At 44.2% G+C, this 22,293-nt stretch overlaps 3 pseudogenes; all 3 read right to left on the bottom strand.

Moving 5' to 3' along the window:
• Positions 1 to 4,432: 4,432 nt before the first annotated feature.
• Positions 4,433 to 8,525, bottom strand: LOC139584595 (tripartite motif-containing protein 16-like protein; annotated as a pseudogene).
• Positions 8,526 to 14,211: 5,686 nt separating this feature from the next.
• Positions 14,212 to 14,968, bottom strand: LOC139530938 (stonustoxin subunit beta-like; annotated as a pseudogene).
• A 4,147-nt stretch (positions 14,969 to 19,115) lies between these two features.
• Positions 19,116 to 20,843, bottom strand: LOC139584597 (E3 ubiquitin-protein ligase TRIM47-like; annotated as a pseudogene).
• Between the last annotated feature and the right edge of the window lie 1,450 nt (positions 20,844 to 22,293).

Here is a 22,293-nt window from a genome sequence, read left to right as displayed (position 1 = left end):
AGGCCTGCTCGTTGAAGTGTTTAAGGGAGGGTTTGACAGTGATGGGGGGTGGTCATTTGACCGCGTACCCATTACGGACGCAGGCAATGAGGCAGTGATCGCTGAAATCCTGGTTGAAGACAGCAGAGGTGTATTTAGAGGGCAAGTTGGTCAGGATGATATCTATGAGGGTGGCCATGGTGACGGATTTAGAGTTGTACCTGGTAGGTTCCTTGATAATTTGTGTGAGATTGAGGGCATCTAGCTTAGATTGTAGGACGGCCGGGGTGTTTAGCATATCCCAGTTTAGGTCACCTAACAGTATGAACTCTGAAGATAGATGTGGGGCAATCAATTCACATATGGTGTCCAGGGCACAGCTGGGGGCTGAGGGGGTCTATAACAAGCAGCAACAGTGAGATACTTATTTCTGGAAATCTGGATTTTTAAAAGTAGAAGCTCGAATTGTTTGGGCACAGACCTGGATAGTATGACAGAACTCTGCAGGCTATCTCTGCAGTAGATTGCAACTCCGCGCCCTTTGGCAGTTCTATCTTGTCTGAAAATGTTGGGGATGGAAATGTCAGAATTTGTGGTGGCCTTCCTAAGTCAGGATTCAGACACGGCTAGGACATCAGGGCTGGCGGAGTGTGCTAAAGCAGTGAATAAAACAAACTTAGGGTGGCGACTTCTGATGTTAACATGCATGATACCAAGGCTTTTACGGTTACAGAAGTCAACAAATGAGAGCACCTTGGGAATAGGTGTGGTGCTGGGGGCAACAGGGCCTGGGTTAAACTCTACATCACCAGAGGAGCAGAGGAGGAGTAGGATAAGGGTACGGCTAAAGGCTATAAGAACTGGTCGTCTAGTGCGTTGGGGACAGAGAATTAAAGGAGCAGATTTCTGGGCGTGGTAGAATCGATTCAGGGCATAATGTACAGACAAGGGTATGGTACAATGTGAGTACAGTGGAGGTAAACCTAGGCATTGAGTGACAATGAGAGCGGTTGCGTCTCTGGAGGCAACAGTTAAACCAGGTGAGGTCTCTGCATGTGTGGAGGGTGCGACAAAAGAGCTATCTAAGGCATTTAGGGCGGGGCTGGGGGCTCTATAGTGGAATAAAACAATAATAACTAACCTAAACAGCAGTAGACAAGGCATATTGACGTTAGGAGAGGCATGAGTAGCCGAGTGATCACAGGGTCCAAGGAGCAGCAATAAGTGAGTCAGGGGGCATTTCTGTAGTTGCTAGTACGCTAGGCGAGCTGGAGACACAGCGATTTAGAAAGCTAGCGGGCCGTGGCCAGCAGATGGATCTTTGGCGATGTCACAACGGAAAAGCCTGTTGAAACCACCTCGGACGATTATGTCGGCAGACCAGTCGTGATGGATCGGCGGGGCTCCGTGTCGGAAGTAAAGGGTCCAGGCCAATTGGCAAAAGAGGTATTGTAGCCCAACAATTAGCTGTTGGACCGCAACTCGAGGCTAGCTCAAGGCTAACTGGTGCTTGCTTCGGGACAGAGACGTTAGCCAGGAGTAGCCACTCGGATTGCAGCTAGCTAGTTGCGATGATCCGGTGTAAAGGTTCAGAGCTTGCGGTAGGAATCCGGAGATGTAGAAGAGAAAAAGCAGTCAGATATGCTCTGGGTTGATATCACGCTGTGCAGACTGGCAGGTATTGACCGAGCTGAGGCTGGCTGGTGTCCTAGTTAACGTTGAAGACCGCCAGCAGTGGCTAACTGAGTAGTAGCTAGTTAGCTGGCTAGCTTCTGAAGGGGGTTCCAGTTCTAAAGTATAGAAATAGCAGATCCGTACCACATTGGGTGAGGCGGGTTGCAGGAGAGTATATTCAGCCCGTAGATGGAAAGTGAGATTAAAATATGTACGAAATACATACAGAAAAAAACGATATTTACACCGGACGGGACAAGACAAAACACACGTCCGACTGCTACGCCATCTTGGATACTGAAGAATATACAGACTATGTTAGGAGGGTAGAGATTATTGGCTGAATCTGATTTCCGTTCATTTGGAGGAAGGTTGGTGTGTTGGAGACAACTCTGACCAAACTTTACAGCTCTATCACTGAGCAGCCGTATCGGACATGTTTTGTTTATATTCAACTGTTCTAGAATGCTGGATAAATGAGTTAGCCAGCTAACAAAATTGCTTGAAATAAGTTCCTCTTTTTGAGAAATATAGACTTGTAATTGACTCAACAACCGATATACAAATATAGCTTTCTTAATCAACCAGAAAATCAAGTCATATGTGGCTGTTTTATCAATGTTAGCTGGGTAATTTAATAATCCTGCTTCCTGGAATACCCCACTAGTATACTAAATTAAGCAACAACAAAAAAATGTCCCTTTTTCAGGACGCTGTCTTTCAAAGATAATTAGTAAAAATCGAAATAACTTCACAGATCTTCATTGTAAAGGGTTTAAACACTGTTTCCCATGCTTGTTCAATGAACCATAAACAATTAATGAACATGCACCTGTGGAACGGTCATTAAGACACTAACAGCTTACAGACGGTAGGCAAATAAGGTCACAGTTATGAAAACTTAGGACACTAAAGAGGCCTTTCTACTGACTCTGAAAAACACCAAAAGAAAGTTGCCCAGGGTCCCTACTCATCTGCGTGAACGTGCCTTAGGCATGCTGCAAGGAGGCATGAGGACTGCAGATGTGCAAATTGCAATGTCCGTACTGTGAGACGCTTAAGACAGCGCTACAGGGAGACAGGACGGACAGCTGATCGTCCTCGCAGTGGCAGACCACGTGTAACAACACCTGCACAGAATCGGTACATCCGAACATCACACCTGCGGGACAGGTACAGAATGGCAACAACAACTGCCCGAATTTCACCAGGAATGCACAATCCCTCCATCAGTGCTTAGACTGTCCGCAATAGGATGAGAGAGGCTGGACTGAGGGCTTGTAGGCCTGTTCTCACCAGACATCACCGGCAACAACGCCGCCTATGGGCACAAACCCTCCGTCTCTGGACCAGACAGGACTGGCAAAAAGTGCCCTTCACTGACGAGTCGGGGTTTTGTCTCACCAGGGGTGATGGTCGGATTCGCGTTTATCGTCGAAGGAATGAGCGTTACACCGAGGCCTGTACTCTTGAGCGGGATCAATTTGAAGGTGGAGGGTCTGTCATGGTCTGCGGCGGTGTGTCACAGCATCATCGGACTGAGCTTGTCATTGCAGGCAATCTCAACGCTGTGCTTTACAGGGAAGGCATCCTCCTCCCTCATGTGGTACCCTTCCTGTAGGCTAATCCTGACATGACCCTCCAGCATGACAATGCCACCAGCCATGCTGCTCGTTCTGTGAGTAGTTTGGCCAGCGAAGAGCCCGGATCTCAATCCCATTGAGCACATCTGAGACCTATTGGATCGGAGTGTGAGGGCTAGGGCCATTCCTCCCTGAAATGTCCGGGAATTTGCAGGTGCCTTGGTGGAAGAGTGGGGTAACATCTCGCAGCAAGAACTGGCAAATCTGGTGCAGTCCATGAGGAGGAGATGCACTGCAGTACTTATTGCAGCTGGTGGTCACACCAGATACTGATTGTTACTTCTGATTTTGACCCCCCCTTTGTTCAGGGACACATTATTCCATTTCTGTTAGTCCACATGTCTGTGGAACTTGTTCAGTTTATGTCTCAGTTGTTGAATCCTATGTTCATACAAATATTTACACGTTAAGTTTGCTGAAAATAAACACAGTTGACAGTGAGGACGTTTATTTTTTTGCTGAGTTTATTATTCTATGGTGTGAACTCAAATCAAATACCAGGACGGCCCAGTAGAGGGCATACATGGGCTGTCACAGTGCATTCTCAGTGCTATTCACATCTTGAAAACAAATGTTCAGAATTTTGCCTGTATGTGGGTGTTATCATGTATAGAACATTGGGCAAATTCGTTTTGCATTGCAAGGTGCCCCGGGTAGGCGGTGTTTGTACATTTTAGACCAATCCATTGGTCCTTAACCGAAATCTCCACCCACCTGGGGTACTGGGCTATGCAAAACACACTTGCCCAATGATGGAAATGTTACTAGTGACCAAAACAAGTGCATATCCACCACAGCCACTACTGCTGGAGGTGGGGCATGTGGTCCACATGTGCCTCTCCTCAGGTTACAGGTTTTTGAATGGAACTACAATACAAGCTCACAAATCATTGGCTCACTTTAATTGGACCTAATTTTTTTCTTCACATTTTACAATGTTTCTCTAATACCTAGCTATTTATTTACATGGTAAGTCATTAAATAGGATATGTTGGTCATCAGTTAAACAAGCACAGTGTTCATGTGCAGACTTTGTCTTTGGATTATTGAGGATCTTGTATTGTGATAATGATATTGATAAACTAACAACAATTCAACATAGAAATAAAAAATATGACACTGAATATGAACCAAAGTACCTCCATTTCAAGTTTATTCTACATAATTTAACACAAACATGATACAATACAATCACGCAGTTAACTTCGTGAATGCACATAATCAACATACAGTATTAGTTACTTTACAAATATTTTCTAACGTCCCAAAAACACAGATTTCAGTTATAGTGCAACAGCCAAGCAACTTAATAATCAAGTATGTATAATTGACTACTACCCTCTCATACTTCACCATCATTCCCTCCACCATTGAAGTGCACGTATGACTAATTTGTTTACACTTTGTTTATACTTAATTTGCTTATACATATTTGTTGATTGAACAATCTGTTTTGTTACATATAATTTTGTTGTTTTCATATACATATTTTTGTTGTTGTGGTTTTCATATAAATCCTCTGGTTTCCAACGTCACCTGCACACCTTTTTACCTTGTTTCCAACGTCACCTGCACACCTTTTTACCTTGTTTCCAACGTCACCTGCACACCTTTTTACCTTGTTTCCAACGTCACCTGCACACCTTTTTACCTTGTTTCCAACGTCACCTGCACACCTTTTTACCTTGTTTCCAACGTCACCTGCACACCTTTTTACCTTGTTTCCAACGTCACCTGCACACCTTTTTACCTTGTTTCCAACGTCACCTGCACACCTTTTTACCTTGTTTCCAACTTCACCTGCACTGTATGTCTTTCACTTGTTTTTTTGTGTGTGAATAAATCAACTAAACTGTATATGCTTATCATTGAATAGGTGTCAGTATCCTCACAGATGAGTCATGATAATAAAACCCAAACGCAGGATGGAGGGGCTGTGTGAATGTGGTCAGAACTCTGTGGAGGAGGGTCATTGTGTCAGAGACACTAAAAGGACATAGTTCCTGCCCTGTGGCCCATGCACACTCCTACTCTGGAAGGGGACAGGGATATCCATCATGTTTTGATTGTGCCAGAAAGTGCGGATGGGTGGGTTGCAGTTCAAACACCAGAACTGATAATTCCATTGAAAATCACTCTCATATTCCTCTCCATCCCTGCTGATGCTTTTGTATGAGACAGCTACTTCAACTCTCTCCCTGCTCCACTCTACTTCCCAGTAGCAGGCTCCAGACAGACCCTTTCTACACAACACTGGTCAATGTCGATAAATCTGTCTGGATGGTAAGCATAGGACTGAGACTCTTTTCTACATACCCCCTTTCTGTTCCCCTCAGACAGCCAGAGGTACTCATTGGCTGGGTCTGGGTCCAAAGTGAGCTGGCAGGAGTCTGAGAAAAACATATATATCTATTTTTCTTTAAAGCAGTTAGGTGTGTGTGTTTGTGTTTCTGTGATTGCTAGTAAATGGTCATGAGTATGCATACTTGTGGGGTATATACTGTACTGTATGTACATTTCGTAGTAGAATTAGAAAAAAATTGCTTACATTTCAAGAACTCTCTGGTCTTGGGATTAGTAAGTGGAACAATGTAAACCTTTTTCACTAATGAAGAAAAATAGTCATATTAATGGTCATTGGTCCACAATTATCACTTGGTAACAACATGTAATTGTTACTGTACTAGAGAACATGGTGTATATTCTTGTAAAAATATTCAATTTCCCAGATATATTTCTGTCAATATGTGTTCATCATTACCTGCTCCAGATATCTTCACCATGTTCTTTTTCATCAAGTTTTGTAGTGGCCTTTTCAGGTCAGAGACACATTTCTTCACACAATCATAAGATTTGTGTGAGTTGACAGAGATGCTGGGTAAGGCTTCAGATCCAGGAAGGACACAGAGAGACTGGAAACTCTACTGAGAGAAAAATAAATGAAAGAAAAAGACTGAGAAGCAAAGGCATTTACAATCTAAAACTTTTTGAGATCAGGGAGAATTAGACAGGTGTCCCATAAAATGACAACAATTCCACATGGTCTTTCAGAGGACAAGATGGAGCAAACACCATATTGCCTTACCTATCCAATCCTCTCTGATCTACACAAGCGCCTATGTATGGGTTGATTTGGTATTCAGGGATCATGTGAGACTGCTCATGCCTGTACAGAACCAGTTATGTAACCTAGGTTGTTACCTGGAATAAATGGTTGTGATCCTCTGTGTGTGAGGGCTGCTCCAGCGCAGCATGTTTCCTCCTCAGCTTAGCCACCTCCTGCTCCAGTTGCTCCAGGAGTCCTTCAGCCCAACTCACTTCAGCCTTCTCCTGGGCTCTGATAGCTCCTTCACCTCAGAGCGCCTTCCCTCAATGGACCGGATCAGCTCAGAAAAGATCCTCTCGCTGTCCTCCACTGCTGCCTGTGCAGAGTGCTGTTAGGACACACACAGAGAGGAGGGGGGTCCATTTGAACCAGCACATTCACACAGCTCTCACCAGGATCCTAGACAGCTTGTAATATATACAGTACCAGTCAAAAGTTTGGAAACACCTACTCATTCAAGGGTTTTTCTTTATTTGTACTTTTTTCTACATTGTAGAATAATAGTGAAGACATCAAAACTATGAAATAACACATATGGAATCATGTAGTAACCAAAAAAAGTGTTAAACAAATCAAAATATATTTTATATTTGAGATTATTCAAAGTAGCCACCCATTGCCTTGATGACAGTAGGTGTGTCCAAACCTTTGACTGGTACTGTATATATGGTCCAACACTCACCTTTAGATAGTCCACAGCCTGTCTCAGCTCCTGTATCTCCTCCTCTCTTTCCTGGATTATCTGGTTGAATTTCTGATGATTCCTCCCAATGTGTTTGTGCAGAGAAATACATCATACCACATTGAAACAAATGTAGTGTCTGATACATCAAACAGCCCTATGTGAACTTAATGAGAGACCATGTATAAATATAGTTTAGGATGAAATTAAATAGCGTGGGGTGGCTTGCTATCTGTTTAGATTATATATACAGCTAGAAGATAGACACATTTTTGTAAATAGCCTGTGTGACATCTTACAGTGGGGTTCCTATCCTTACCTGTTTCTCCATCCTTTCTGCTGCAGCTGAGCCAGTATCATGGCCTTTATGTTCATCCATCGTAGACAGATACGGCAGTAAATTTCTAGCAGTTTGTCATAATGAGAGTATATTTTCTCCTGTAGTTGTGTCAATGCTTTGACCAGTTTGTGCTTCTTAAAGGCAGGGGATTCATTGTGAAGTTTGAGATGAGTCTCACAGTAAGAGGCCAGACACACCAGACTGGACTTGACTGCTTTGAGTTTTCTCCCAGTGCAGACGTCACACTCTACATTTCCAGGTCCAGAATAACAGAGAGCTAGAGGAGCAGCTCGGGGTCCTGTTTTCTTTAGTTTTCCACCAATTCAGCCAGAAGAGTGTTTTTCTTCAGAACAGGCCTGGGAATTAAGTTTTCCTTACGCAGGGGATAGTTGTAGACAGCTTTCGGATCATCCTGATCCCATCAACCCTGAATACGGGTGGGTATAATTTGTGGAACGTTAAAACAGGAATCTGTTCCAAAAACTTCGTAAAGTACACGGTTGCCAACAAACGCATACAAAGTAACATGATCAATTCACCTAACGTTAGCGAAATAGCTGACAAATAGGCATCAACTCACCACGTAACGTATTCTTAATGTTTGTCAATAGGCTACCAGAGTGAGGACAGACATTTTTCGGAATAAACATGGTGAGTGAAAAACGTAATTATTTAGCCCACTCCCTACCCGGTAACATATTCTGCGCTATACAACTTTGTATGCGGTATTTGTAGGCAACCTTGTTATTTACGAAGTTTTTGGAACAGATTCCTGTTGAAACGTTCAACAAATTATACCCACACAACGGCTGAACTGAACCAGATATTTAAAAAAGACCTACCTAAAACGTGTAGTTATTTAGTCCACCACCGATTAAAACCTGTTTCTAACAAGTATCCAGTAAGGAACCTGTTTCTAACAAGTATCCAGTAAGGAACCTGTTTCTAACAAGTATCCAGTAAGGAACCTGTTTCTAACAAGTATCCAGTAAGGAAAAAAAAATTCACTACACTAACGGACAGTGTGTGTAGTAGAGTAACAAAGACCATATACGTTTCCTTCTTTTCCTGTGGCTTCCTGGTTCTGTCCATGATGTTAGGTACCAGGTCTGCCCAGAAGAGGGTGCAAATGGTATGTCACTGGACTGAGAAAAGAGATGCCGAAATCTCACAACAAATCATTGTCTCACTTTTGTTAGACTCATAGTAGGATACTTCATACATAAGTATCCTACTAAAAAAATGTTGAACTAAGAACAGATATAGCCCTTGGTTCACTCCAGACCTGACTGCCCTCGACCAGCATCAATAAGCATTTTTCTATGGCTGGCCATGCTTTCCTCCTGGCTACCCCAACCCCGGCCAACAGCTCCGCACCCCCTGCAGCTACTTGCCCAAGCCTCCCCAGCTTCTCCTTCACCCAAATCCAGATAGCAGATGTTCTGAAAGAGCTGCAAAACCTGGACCTGTACAAATCAGCTGGGCTAGACAATCTGGACCCTCTCTTTCTAAAATTATCCGCCGCCATTGTTGCAACACATATTACCTGTCTGTTCAAACTCTCTTTCGTATTGTCCGAGATCCCCAAAGATTGGAAAGCTGCAGTGGTCATCCCCCTCTTAAAAGTGTGTGACACTCTAGACCCAAACTGTTATAGACCTACGTATCCATCCTTCCCTGCCTTTCTAAAGTCTTTCGAATGCCAAGTTAATAAACAGATCACTGACCATTTCGAATCCCACCATACCTTCTCCGCTGTGCAATCCGGTTTCCAAGCTGGTCACGGGTGCACCTCAGCCACGCTCAAGGTACTAAACGATATCATAACCGCCATCGATAAAAGACAGTACTGTGCAGCCGACCTGGCCAAGGCTCATCGACCTGGCCAAGGCTTTCAACTCTGTCAAACACCGTATTCTTATCGGCAGACTCAACACCCTTGGTTTCTCAAATGACTGCCTCGCCTGGTTCACCAACTACTTATCAGACAGAGTTCAGTGTGTCAAATCGGAGGGCCAGTTGTCCGGACCTCTGGCAGTCTCTATGGGGGTACCACAGGGTTCAATTCTCGGGCCGACTCTTTTCTCTGTATATATCAACGATGTCGCTCTTGCTGCTGGTGATTCCCTGATCCACCTCTACGGAGACGACACCATTCTGTATACATCTGGCCCTTATTTGGACACTGTGTTAACAAACCTCCAAACGGGCTTCAATGCCATACAACACCCCTTCCGTGGCCTCCAACTGCTCTTAAATGCTAGTAAAACTAAATGCATGTTTTTCAACCGTTCGCTGCCCGCACCCGCCCGCCCGACTAGCATCACTAATCTGGACGGTTCTGACTTAGAATATGTGGACAACTACAAATACCTAGGTGTCTGGCTAGACTGTAAACTCTCCTTCCAGACTCATATTAAACATCTCCAATCCAAAATGAAATCTAGAATCGGCTTCCTATTCCGCAACAAAGCCTCCTTCACTCACGCCGCCAAACATACCCTAGTAAAACTGGCTATCCTACCGATCCTCGACTTTGGCGATGTCATTTACAAAATAGCCTTCAACACTCTACTCAGCAAACTGGATGCAGTCTATCACAGGTCCCTCCGTTTTGTCACCAAAGCCCCATATACCACCCACCACTGCGACCTCTATGCTCTAATCGGGTGGCCCTCGCTACATATTCGTCACACCAGACCCACTGGCTCCATGTCATCTATAAGTCTTTGCTTGGTAAAGCTCCGCCTTATCTCAGCTCACTGGTCACGATAACAACACCCACCCGTAGTAAGCGCTCCAGCAGGTATATCTCACTGGTCATCCCCAAATCCAAGACCTCCTTTGGCCGCCTTTCCTTCCAGTTCTCTGCTGCCAATGACTTTCCCTCACTAACTTTAAACATCAGCTATCCGAGCAGCTAACCGATCGCTGCGGCTGTACATAGCCCATCTGTAAATAGCCCATCCAATCTACCTACCTCATCCCCATATTGTTTTTATTTACTTTTCTGCTCTTTTGCACACTAGTATTTCTACTTGCACATCATCATCTTCACATCTATCACTCCAGTGTTAATTTGCTAATGTCACGTTCCTGACCTGTTTTCTGTTATTTTTGTATGTGTTAGTCGGTCAGGGCGTGAGTTTGGGTGGGCAGTCTATGTTATGTGTTTCTATGTTGGTTAATGGGTGACCTGATATGGTTCTCAATTAGAGGCAGGTGGTTTACGTTTCCTCTGATTGAGAGCCATATTAAGGTAGGTGGTTTCACATTGTTTGTTGTGGGTGGTTGTCTTCCGTGTCTGTGAATGTTGCGCCACACGGGACTGTTTCGGTTTGTTTGTTCGTTCGTTTGTGTAGTCATTTTTCCTGTTCGTGCGTTCTTCGTTTTATGTAAGTTTGTTTGTTCAGGTCTGTTGACTCCGTTTATTATTTTGTAAATTCTCAAGTGTTTTTCGTGTTTTGTCGTTTTCATTTAATAAATTCATGTCTACCTTCAACGCTGCGCTTTGGTCAAATCCCTACTCCTCCTCTTCAGATGAAGAGGAGGAGGAAAATCGTTACAGAACCACCCACCAAACCAGGACCAAGCAGCGTGAGTTCGAGCAGTGGCCTACGAAACAGGAATCCTGGACATGGGAAGAAGTATTGGAGGGAAAAGGACACTGGGCTCATATTGGGGAATATCGCCGCGCTCGTGAGGAGATGGAGGCAGCGAGAGCCCAAGAGCGGTGGTACGAGGAGGCAGCAAGGAGACGTGGCTGGAGGCCCGTGAAGAAACCCCAAAAATTTATTGGGGGGGGGCTAAGAGGTGGTGGGCCGAGGGCAGGTAGGAGACCTGCGCCCACTTCCCAGGCTAACCGTGGAGAGCGGGAGTACGGGCAGACACCGTGTTATGCAGTAGAGCGCACGGTGTCTCCTGTACGTGTTCATAGCCCGGTGCGGGTTATTCCACCTCCCCGCACTGGTAGGGCTAGATTGGGCATTGAGCCAGGTGTCATGAAGCCGGCTCAACGCATCTGGTCTCCAGTGCGTCTCCTCGGGCCGGCATACATGGCACCAGCCTTACGCGTGGTGTTCCCGGTTCGCCTACATAGCCCGGTGCGGGTTATTCCACCTCCCCGCACTGGTCGGGCGACGGGGAGCATTCAACCAGGTAAGGTTGGGCAGGCTCGGTGCTCAAGGGAGCCAGTACGCCTGCACGGTCCGGTATTTCCGGCGCCACCTTCCCGCCCCAGCCCAGTACCACCAGTGCCTACACCACGCACCAGGCTTCCAGTGCGTTTCCAGAGCCCTGTTCCTCCTCCACGCACTCTCCCTATGGTGCGTGTCTCCAGCCCAGTGCCTCCAGTTCCGGCACCACGCACTAAGCCACCTGTGCGTCTCCAGAGCCCTGTACACACTGTTCCTTCTCCCCGTACTCGTCCTGATGTGCGTGTCCTTAGCCCGGTGCCTCCAGTTCCAGCACCACGCACCAGGCCTACAGTGCGCCTCATCCGGCCAGAGCCATCCGTCTGCCCAGTGCCATCTGAGCCATCCGTTTGCCCAGTGCCATCTGAGCCATCCGTCTACACAGCTCCATCTGAGCCATCCGTCTACCCAGCGCCATCTGAGCCATCCGTCTACCCAGCGCCATCTGAGCCATCCGTCTACCCAGCGCCATCTGAGCCATCCGTCTACCCAGCGCCATCTGAGCCATCCGTCTGTCCCGAGCCATTAGAGCCGCCCGTCTGTCCCGAGCCGCTAGAGCCATTCGTCAGACAGGATCTGCCAGAGCCGCCAACCAGACAGGATCTGCCAGAGCCGCCAACCAGACAGGATCTGCCAGAGCCGCCAACCAGACAGAATCTGCCAGAGCCGCCAACCAGACAGGATCTGCCAGAGCCGCCAACCAGACAGGATCTGCCAGAGCCGCCAACCAGACAGGATCTGCCAGAGCCGCCAGTGAGCCATGAGCAGCCAGAGCCGCCAGCGAGCCATGAGCGGCCAGAGCCGCCAGCGAGCCATGAGCGTCCAGAGCCGTCAGCCAGCCATGAGCGTCCAGAGCCGTCAGCCAGCCATGAGCGTCCAGAGCCGTCAGCCAGCCATGAGCGTCCAGAGCCGTCAGCCAGCCATGAGCGTCCAGAGCCGTCAGCCAGCCATGAGCGTCCAGAGCCGTCAGCCAGCCATGAGCGTCCAGAGCCGTCAGCCAGCCATGAGCGTCCAGAGCCGTCAGCCAGCCATGAGCTGCCCCTCAGCCTAGAGCTGCCATTAATCCAGAACTGCCCCTCAGTCCAGAGCTGTCTCTCTGTCCGGAGCTGCCCTTCAGCCCGGAGTTGCCCCTCTATCCTGAGCTACCTCTCTATTCTGACCTACTTCTCTGTCCTGAGCTACCTCTCTGTCCTGAGCTACCTTATCTTGGTGCTGCCCCTTGTCCCGGTGCTGTCCCTTATCTTGATGTTACCCTTTAAATTAAGTGGGTGTAATAGGAGGGTGGTCATTCGGAGGGGGAGACGTAAGCTGGGATTGACTATGGTGGGGTGGGGACCTCGCCCAGAGCCTGAGCCACCACCGTGGTCAGATGCCCACCCAGACCCTCCCCTAGACTTTTGGTGGTGTGTCCGGAGTACGCACCTTGAGGGGGGGGGGTTATGTCACGTTCCTGACCTGTTTTCTGTTATTTTTGTATGTGTTAGTCGGTCAGGGCGTGAGTTTGGGTGGGCAGTCTATGTTATGTGTTTCTATGTTGGTTAATGGGTGACCTGATATGGTTCTCAATTAGAGGCAGGTGGTTTACGTTTCCTCTGATTGAGAGCCATATTAAGGTAGGTGGTTTCACATTGTTTGTTGTGGGTGGTTGTCTTCCGTGTCTGTGTATGTTGCGCCACACAGGACTGTTTCGGTTTGTTTGTTCGTTCGTTTGTGTAGTCATTTTTCCTGTTCGTGCGTTCTTCGTTTTATGTAAGTTCGTTTGTTCAGGTCTGTAGACTCCGTTTATTATTTTGTAAATTCTCAAGTGTTTTTCGTGTTTTGTCGTTTTCATTTAATAAATTCATGTCTACCTTCAACGCTGCGCTTTGGTCAAATCCCTACTCCTCCTCTTCAGATGAAGAGGAGGAAAATCGTTACAGCTAAATTATAATTACTTGCTACTATGGCCTATTTATTGCCTTACCTCCTCACGCCATTTGCACACACTGTATATAGACTTTCTTTTTTTCTATTGTGTTATTGACTGTACGCTTGTTTATTCCATGTGTAACTCTGTGCTGTTGTTTGTGTCGCACTGCTTTGCTTTATCTTGGCCAGGTCGCAGTTGTAAATGAGAACTTGTTCTCAACTAGCCTACCTGGTTAAATAAAGGTGAAATAAATAATAAATAAAACATACATGACATGATAACAATTAAGACATGACAATATGAAACGGCAGAATAATGTTTTTTTTGCAGTTAAAGGTGACTGTGGCCAGATTATGGTAGCCTACCCTATTTACAGTCTAAACACATTGTCCTATGGTTGGCATTAAGTATGTTGTACAGCAGCTGAACTTATCCTTTGCTGTTCATATTGTCGGTGTAGAGAGGATGATTGATGTGGGGGATTTTCAGTGAGGACACAGGTAGGTGGTCAAGTCCACTTCCTTGTAGAGGAATCTCATTTCCAAATCAGCAGGGCATTTTCCAAAGTACAAAAATAATGGCCCCACTTTACAATATGTCCATAATACTTATCTATTTACATAGTAGTTACATAGGCAAGTACAGTGTAATCAGGTACATATTTTTTTTAAACAGTACTTGTTAATTACCGCCAAATAGGTGTCAGTATCCTTATAGATTAATCAACCCCAAACCCAGGATAGAGAGGCAGAGTAAATGTGGTCTGAACTCTGAGGAGGAGGGTCATTGTGTCAGAGACACTGTAAAAGGACAGAGTTTCTGCCCTGTGGTCCAGGTACACTCCGTCCCTGGAGCAACGAATGGCAGGTATATCAGTCCTTCTACTATTGTGGTAGAAACAGAATCTGAATGCAGATCAGTACAACCTCCAGGACAGATCATTACCTCCAAACCAGCACTCTTTACCACTTCCTCGCCTGCTGATCCCTTTATATGAGACAGCTACATCAACGCCCACCCCGCTCCACTTTAGCTCCCAGTAGCAGGCTCCAGACAGACCCTCTCTACACAACACCTGTTTCCAGTGGCTAGATCTATGTTGATGACAAGGACCTTATCCCTCCTGGTCACCTTTCTGTTCCTCTCAGACAGACACAGGAGTGGATGTGCTGGGATCCAATGTCAGCGGGCAGCAGTCTAGGAAGAGGATCAAATAAAAAGTGTCAAAAAGGCCATATGTTGGCCAATCACCTCCCGGCGCCCTTTCCTTGTGAGTCAGGTGAATTTCCAAAAGAGAGTGGGAAATAATGGACGTAGTCTTCGGTAGTAGAGATGGCCTAGTCAAGTTGAGTGATGTGTGCGTCCATTCAACCATGAGTAGTGTTTGTATAATGTTTAATGCTATGCTTTTATGCCTCTGTTTGGTGTTGACCTTCACGCATGCCTCTACAGATGTAGGATCTTAATTTGAGCCAGTTTGCTACACAAGGAAAATAATCCTAAAACAACAGGAAATGTGAATTATTATGTGGATTATATTTAATGGACATTTTTCGTAGGGGTTGATACATTTTTCATTAAGACAAATCAAGTATGACATTTGAAAGTGGAAATTACAAACTTTAGAAGCCTTTTAAAACCTGAAATACACTACAAGTTTGCATTTCCTGCTGGGCAGGAAGATTCTCAGCAACAAAAAAGTGATCAAATTAAGGACAATACGTCCTGGTGTTGTCTGACACTAGCATTGACTTAGGGGTTTGTTTAGTATTGTTTGTAGTGCCAGCATGATACAATGTAGCTTCGGGACCACATCTATGGAGTCTGTTGGGACATGTCATCCCAATGTCCCAACAGACTCCCATAGTTGCGGTCCCGAAGCTAGATAATATGCTAACATCCCACTGGGCACAGACGTAATTTTAAAGTCTAGTTTTGATTTACATTTGGTTGAGTTGTCAACTAATGTGAATTCACGTTGAATTCACATTAGTTGACAACTCAACCAAATGTAAATTCAACAAAACATTTCACCATGTCATTGGATTTAGGTTAAAAGTTAGGTGAAAAAATACAAAATTCCCTTATGTTGATGACTTTTTGCAAATCCAATAAACTTTCCACGTTGATTCAACATTGATTTATTTTGTTGAAAGGATGTGTAAACAACATTGATTTATTTTGTTGAAAGGATGTGTAAACAACATTGATTTATTTTGTTGAAAGGATGTGTAAACAACATTGATTTATTTTGTTGAAAGGATGTGTAAACAACATTGATTTATTTTGTTGAAAGGATGTGTAAACAACATTGATTTATTTTGTTGAAAGGATGTGTAAACAACATAGATTTATTTTGTTGAAAGGATGTGTAAACAACATAGATTTATTTTGTTGAAAGGATGTGTAAACAACATTGATTTATTTTGTTGAAAGGATGTGTAAACAACATTGATTTATTTTGTTGAAAGGATGTGTAAACAACATAGATTTATTTTGTTGAAAGGATGTGTAAACAACATAGATTTATTTTGTTGAAAGGATGTGTAAACAACATTGATTTATTTTGTTGAAAGGATGTGTAAACAACATTGATTTATTTTGTTGAAAGGATGTGTAAACAACATTGATTTATTTTGTTGAAAGGATGTGTAAACAACATTGATTTATTTTGTTGAAAGGATGTGTAAAGGAACTTTGTCAAAAATAACGGCTCCGATTGGCCAATAGGTGGCGCTTTTATAAGCAGTCCCACATAAACCCTCATATCAGCTACCTAATTTGACATAGAGACTTGAAACTATGTATGTGCTGTAGGTGTCTTTCCTAATGCTGAACAAATGTGCATCAAGGATCCATAAGGTCTGTCATGCTAGATTTTCCACCATCATGGACATTTTTTTAACTTTGAAAAATGTATTCTCATGAACCATATCAAATCAAATCAAATGTTATTTGTCACATTCACCGAATACAACAGTGAAATGCTTACTTACAAGCCCTTAACCAACAATGCAGTTTTAAGAAAAATAAGTGTTAAGTAAAGAATAGACAAGTAAAAAATAAAAAAATTAATGTAACAAGTAATTAAAGAGCAGCAGTAAAATAACTAGGGGGGTACCGGTCCAGAGTCAATGTGCTTGAGGACCGGTTAGTCGAGGTAATATAGGTAATATCTACATGTAGGTAGAGTTAAAGTGACTATGCATAGATAATAAACAGAGGATAGCAGCAGCGTAAAAGAGGGGGGACAATGCAAATAGTCCGAGTGGCCATTTGATTAGCTGTTCAGGAGTCTTATGGCTTGGGAGTATAAGCTGTTAAGAAGCCTTTTACAGCTGCACCATCGAGAGCATCCTGACTGGTTGCATCACCGCCTGGTATGACAACTGGTTGGGCTCCGACCGCAAGACACAACAGAGGGTAGTGCGTACGGCCCAGTACATCACTGGGGCCAAGCTTCCAAGTTTCCTGCCATCCGGGACCTCTATACCAGGCGGTGTCAGAGGAAGGCCCTAAAAATTGTCAAAGAGTCTAGAGTTTTCTTCCCTCTGATTGCACATTTAACATGCTGGTAGAAATGAGGTAACATGGATTTAAGTTTCCCTGCATTAAAGTCTCCGGCCACTAGGAGCGTCACCTCTGGATGAGCGTTTTCCTGTTTGCTTATGGCGGAATACAGCTCATTGAGTGCGGTCTTAGTGCCAGCATTGGTTTGTGGTGGTAAATATACAGCTACGAAGAATATAGATGAAAACTCTCTTGGTAAATAGTGTGGTCTACAGCTTATCACGAGATACTCTACCTCAGGCGAGCAATACCTCAAAACTTCCTTAGATTTCATGTACCAGCTGTTGTTTACAAATATACATAGACCGCCACCCCTTGTCTTACCAGAGGCGCCTGTTCTATCCTGCCGAAAAAGCGTAAAACCCATCTAGCTATATGTTATTCATGCCATCGTTCAGCCACGACATGGTGAAACATAAGATATTACAGTTTTTAATGTCCCGTTGGTAGGATATACGTGCTCGTAGCTCGTCTATTATTATTATCCCTTTTATTATTGGCTAATAGGACCGATGGTAAAGGCAGATTACCCACTCGCCGTTAGATCCTTACAAGGCACCCAGACCTACAAATGTAGCAAAAAAACACAAACAATAGCAATTGGTTAGGGGACCATAAAACGGCAGCCATCTCCTCCAGAGCCATTATTATATCATACCATAACACTTTTAACTTAGTTTGAGAAAAGTCAAGGGATTGGTTAAGAGATGGCGGAGTTATCGATAAATCAGGAAATCAGGTTTTACGTGTAAATTTAAACCACTGTAAATCCACAGTGGCCTATCAACTTGTCATCGCTATCATGGATGTCCCTAAAATGAACTACACTGAATTTGGTATTGATTTCTCAAAAAACAAGGCAACTATTAGCAACTTATTCTTTGCATATGTAACACTAATGCTCAAAATCATCTTCCCGTCATGAACCATACGTCAGATTCACTCCAGATGTTGTATTTAGACTAATGATTGTACATAAAGGAAGATAGTTCCTACATGATAGAGTGCTTGCTTTGTTAACCAACTGATCTTGAGTCCCTTTTGTCATCGTGTGAAACCTGTTCATTGCTGCTCGCAGCTGTATTATTTAATGAGTTTCTGCATTAGGTTAGCTTCTGAATGTGGTCCATCCATTATGTTTTCTTCCAGATATTATCACACATTTGCCTTTACTGGCCTCTATAGGCCTATAGCCTTTACATATCCACAGTTGTAACGGTGTACCTTTTGCAATTAGCATGTGTAGCCTGCATTTATCTGGGTTTATATTTCTCTGCTATTATTTACTTTTTCATATGCATGTTTATAATACAGATTTGTCACTGATCGTATGGAATGAGTTGGTTGGTAGTGACAAAAAATTCATACAACTGCCTGGTTCCTATTGAACCCTCTGTGGATCCTTAGCATTTAGCATTTAGCGGGTGGTTCAGAAGCTGACCACTCAGAACGGTTCCAGCTAGCTTTAAAAAAAAAAATGTTTTTACAGTCCGTGAACATGAAGTATGTGTGTGCATTCATGTTTGCACTTTACTCACATTCTCTCTGGTCTCTTGCTCAGAAGGGCGAACAATTGGAACTTTAACCACAGACACCCATCATCAGTAGGCTACACAACAACTTTTAGGAGGGCAACATCACTGAGTGATGGTAATTTAGCCATCAAATAGCACAAATTGTTTAATATCTAGCAAAAACTAATTTACAAAAATAAGACTTAAGAGCTTTCTACTGACCTTTCCCAGATATCCTGTCCAGTTCTTCCTTGCAGATGGCTTGGAGTCACTCTTTCAGGTCAGAGTCAAATTTCCTTGCATGCTTAAACGAGACAATACATTTTTTAACTGAACCTTTATTTAACTAGGCAAGTCAGTTAAGAACACATTTTTATTTACAATGACGGCCTACCCAGGTCAACCTGGACGACACTGGGCCAATTGTGCGCCGCCCTATGGGACTCGCAATCACGGCCAGTTGTGATACAGCCTGGATTTGAACCAGGGACTGTAGTGATGCTTTTTGCACTGGGATGCAGTGCCTTAGACCGCTGAACCACTTGGGAGCTCAATGATAGCGGGTATAGCCTCAAATATAGGAGGGACACAGAGGGACAAGGAAACTCTACGATATTGACAAAGACAAAGGTTGTTTTTTAAGTACATTTCACTGAGAAAGAAGTCTAGAGATAGTCACTGGATAGTCATTTGTGAGGGACATCTAGGATAGAGAAGTCACCTGGAGGAAATGGATGTGATCTGTGTGTGAAAGCTGCTCCAGCTCAGCATCTCTCCTCCTTAGCTCAGCCACCTCCTGCTCCAGTTGCTTCTGTCACATTTTAGCCTGTCTCACATCAGCCTTCTCCTGGGCTCTGATCAGCTCCTTCACCTCAGAGCGCCTTCCATCAATGGAGCGGATCAGCTCTGTAAAGGTCCTCTCACTGTCTTCCAATTACACCTGTGCAGAGCATTTTTACGACACAGAGAGGATGGGGTCGATTTCAACCACCCTATTCACTCAGCTCTCGCCAGGACCCCAGACAGCCTGACTGTAATTTCACTATATATGGACCTCACATTCACCTTCAGAGAGACCACAGCCTGTCTCAGCTTCTGCATTTCCTTCTCTCTATCCTGGATTTTCAGCTCAGATTTCTGCTGATTCTCCTCCAACTGCTTCTGCAAAGAAATGTATCATACCCATAGGATGATTAAATTGCTATCAGACAGGATGCTGTGCATCTGACAAGGTAGTATCTGAATGTTGTCACTGTTTCATCTTGCTCCATCTTCTCCCATTGCCTTGCCATTGGAGTTTCTTCTTTATGTGAGAGATCTGGCTTTTCTGTACAAATGGTGATTTTACTGAACAGACAGAAAACACTCCATTCTCAGCTCAAATGGGTTGGGCTTTACACTGATTGGATGACCTCTTTTCAAATTGAACCTACCATTCTCTGTTTTATATGTAAACCTAATAATAATAATGTAAATGTAATATTAACCAGATGGAACATGAGGTAGCAAAGAGTTAGCAACAGGTTACGTAAACAAAATGTTTACGTGTGAGTCTCTCTACTCTTCGTATTACACTATTCTCAGTCACTGGTCTCGATGCCAGAGTAAAAGAGATGAACAAATGTTTATATGTAGATATGTGATATTTAACTGTTCCAATCCTTACCTGTTTCTCAGTCCTTTCTGCTGCAGCTGAGACTGTATCATGGCCTTTATGTTCATCCAGCACACACAGCAGACAGATACACTGTTGATCGGTACAGCAGTAAACCTCCAGCAATTTATTGTGATGAGAGCAGATCTTCTGTAGTTGTCCAGTGGCTTCATGTTTTTTTCCCGGGTTGAGGTCATTATGAAGTTTCAGGTGAGTCTCACAGTAAGAGGCAGGACACACCAGACAGGACTTGACAGCTATGAGTTTTCTCCCAGTGCAGATGTCACCCCACACCTAAAGGTCCATCTTATCAGAGATTTGGAGGAGCAGGTTGGAGTTCTGTCTTCAGTTTCTCCACTAATTCAGTAGAGGATTTTTCCTCAGAACAAGTCTTGGGGTGAAGGTCTGTCTGCACAGGGGACAGCTGTAGATACCTTTCAGATCATCCTGATCCCAGCAGTCATTAATACAGCCCATACAGTAACTGTGTCCACAGGCAGTAGTCACTGGATCCTTCAGTAGATCCAGACAGATTGAACAGGTAATCAAATCCTTATCTTCTAAAATTGCTTCTGCCATGTTGATACACAGACTAACAGACTGAGCAGCAGAGTCTCAGAAATACGTTTAGTTTCCCTGTTTGTTCTGAGCAGTAGGAGTGGCTTCCACTGAACTTGAAATTTGGCTTTCTGCCTGGTTCAGTGTGAACTGAGATATCAGACAGTGTCTGGCTAGCAGAAGGCACATGTGGTCCATCACAACCAGAGAAAACCGGTTTATTGATACTGAAACATTTCAAGTTTTATGAGTCATGTGTACGGGATACACATGAAATGCTTACTTGCAGGTTCCTTCTCAACAATGCAACAACAATTAGAAATAAAAAAGGATAAGAATACGAACAAAGTAAATGGCTCAGTAGAATAGAATAAACATTTTAAGGAAGGCACAATTTATAGATACACAATTTACAATATTTACATGTGTTTTGTGGAAGGGGGGATTGGGGGGCAAGTGTTTAAATTGTGCAATATTTAGCAATCATAATAAGAATCTGCTAGCAGCAGTTGTAATGTGTGTGTAGCATGAATGTATGTGTGTATGTGTGTGTATGTCTGTGTGGGTGTGTGAGTGAGTGAATGTGTGCTAAGGTGTGGAGAATCAGAGTAGGTGGTCAGTCCAGTTCAAGTGTTCAGCAGTCTGACGGCTTGTAGATAGAAACTATCTCTGAGCCTGTTGGTATCAGACCTCATACTCAGATATAGTCTACCTGATGGTGAGAGAGTGAACAGCTCGGGCTGGGGTGGGTCTTCACATACCTGCCGGAGGGCCTTGCGTTCATGGACAGAGCAACTCCACTACCAGGCCGTAATGCAACCAGTCAGGACACTTCGATGGTGTAGCGGTAGTATTTGGAGCGGACCCGGGGTGGCATGCTGAATTTCTTCAGCCGCCATAGGATGTAGAGACGCTATTGCACCCTCTTGACAAGAGTGGTGGTGTTATTGGTCCATGTCAAGTCCTCTGTGTCCACCGAGGAACTTAAAACCGCTGACTCTCTCTACTGCAGTCCTCTTGATGTGGATTGGGGCATGTTTCCTCCTCTGCTTCCTGAAGTTTTTATTTTTTTATTTTTTTATTTCACCTTTATTTAACCAGGTAGGCTAGTTGAGAACAAGTTCTCATTTGCAACTGCGACCTGGCCAAGATAAAGCATAGCAGTGTGAACAGACAACAACACAGAGTTACACATGGAGTAAACAATAAACAAGTCAATAACATGGTAGAAAAAAAAGAGAATCTATATACAATGTGTGCAAAAGGCATGAGGTAGGCAATAAATCGAATAATTACAATTTAGCAGATTAACACTGGAGTGATAAATCATCAGATGATCATGTGCAAGAAGAGATACTGGTGTGCAAAAGAGCAGAAAAGTAAATAAATAAAAGCAGTATGGGGGGTGAGGTAGGTAAATTGGGTGGGTAGTTTACAGATGGACTATGTACAGCTGCAGCGATCGGTTAGC

Source organism: Salvelinus alpinus, chromosome 9 (genome assembly GCF_045679555.1).
Source record: "Salvelinus alpinus chromosome 9, SLU_Salpinus.1, whole genome shotgun sequence".
Lineage (NCBI taxonomy): Eukaryota > Metazoa > Chordata > Actinopteri > Salmoniformes > Salmonidae > Salvelinus > Salvelinus alpinus.
This window is presented reverse-complemented; position numbering and strand designations above follow the sequence as displayed.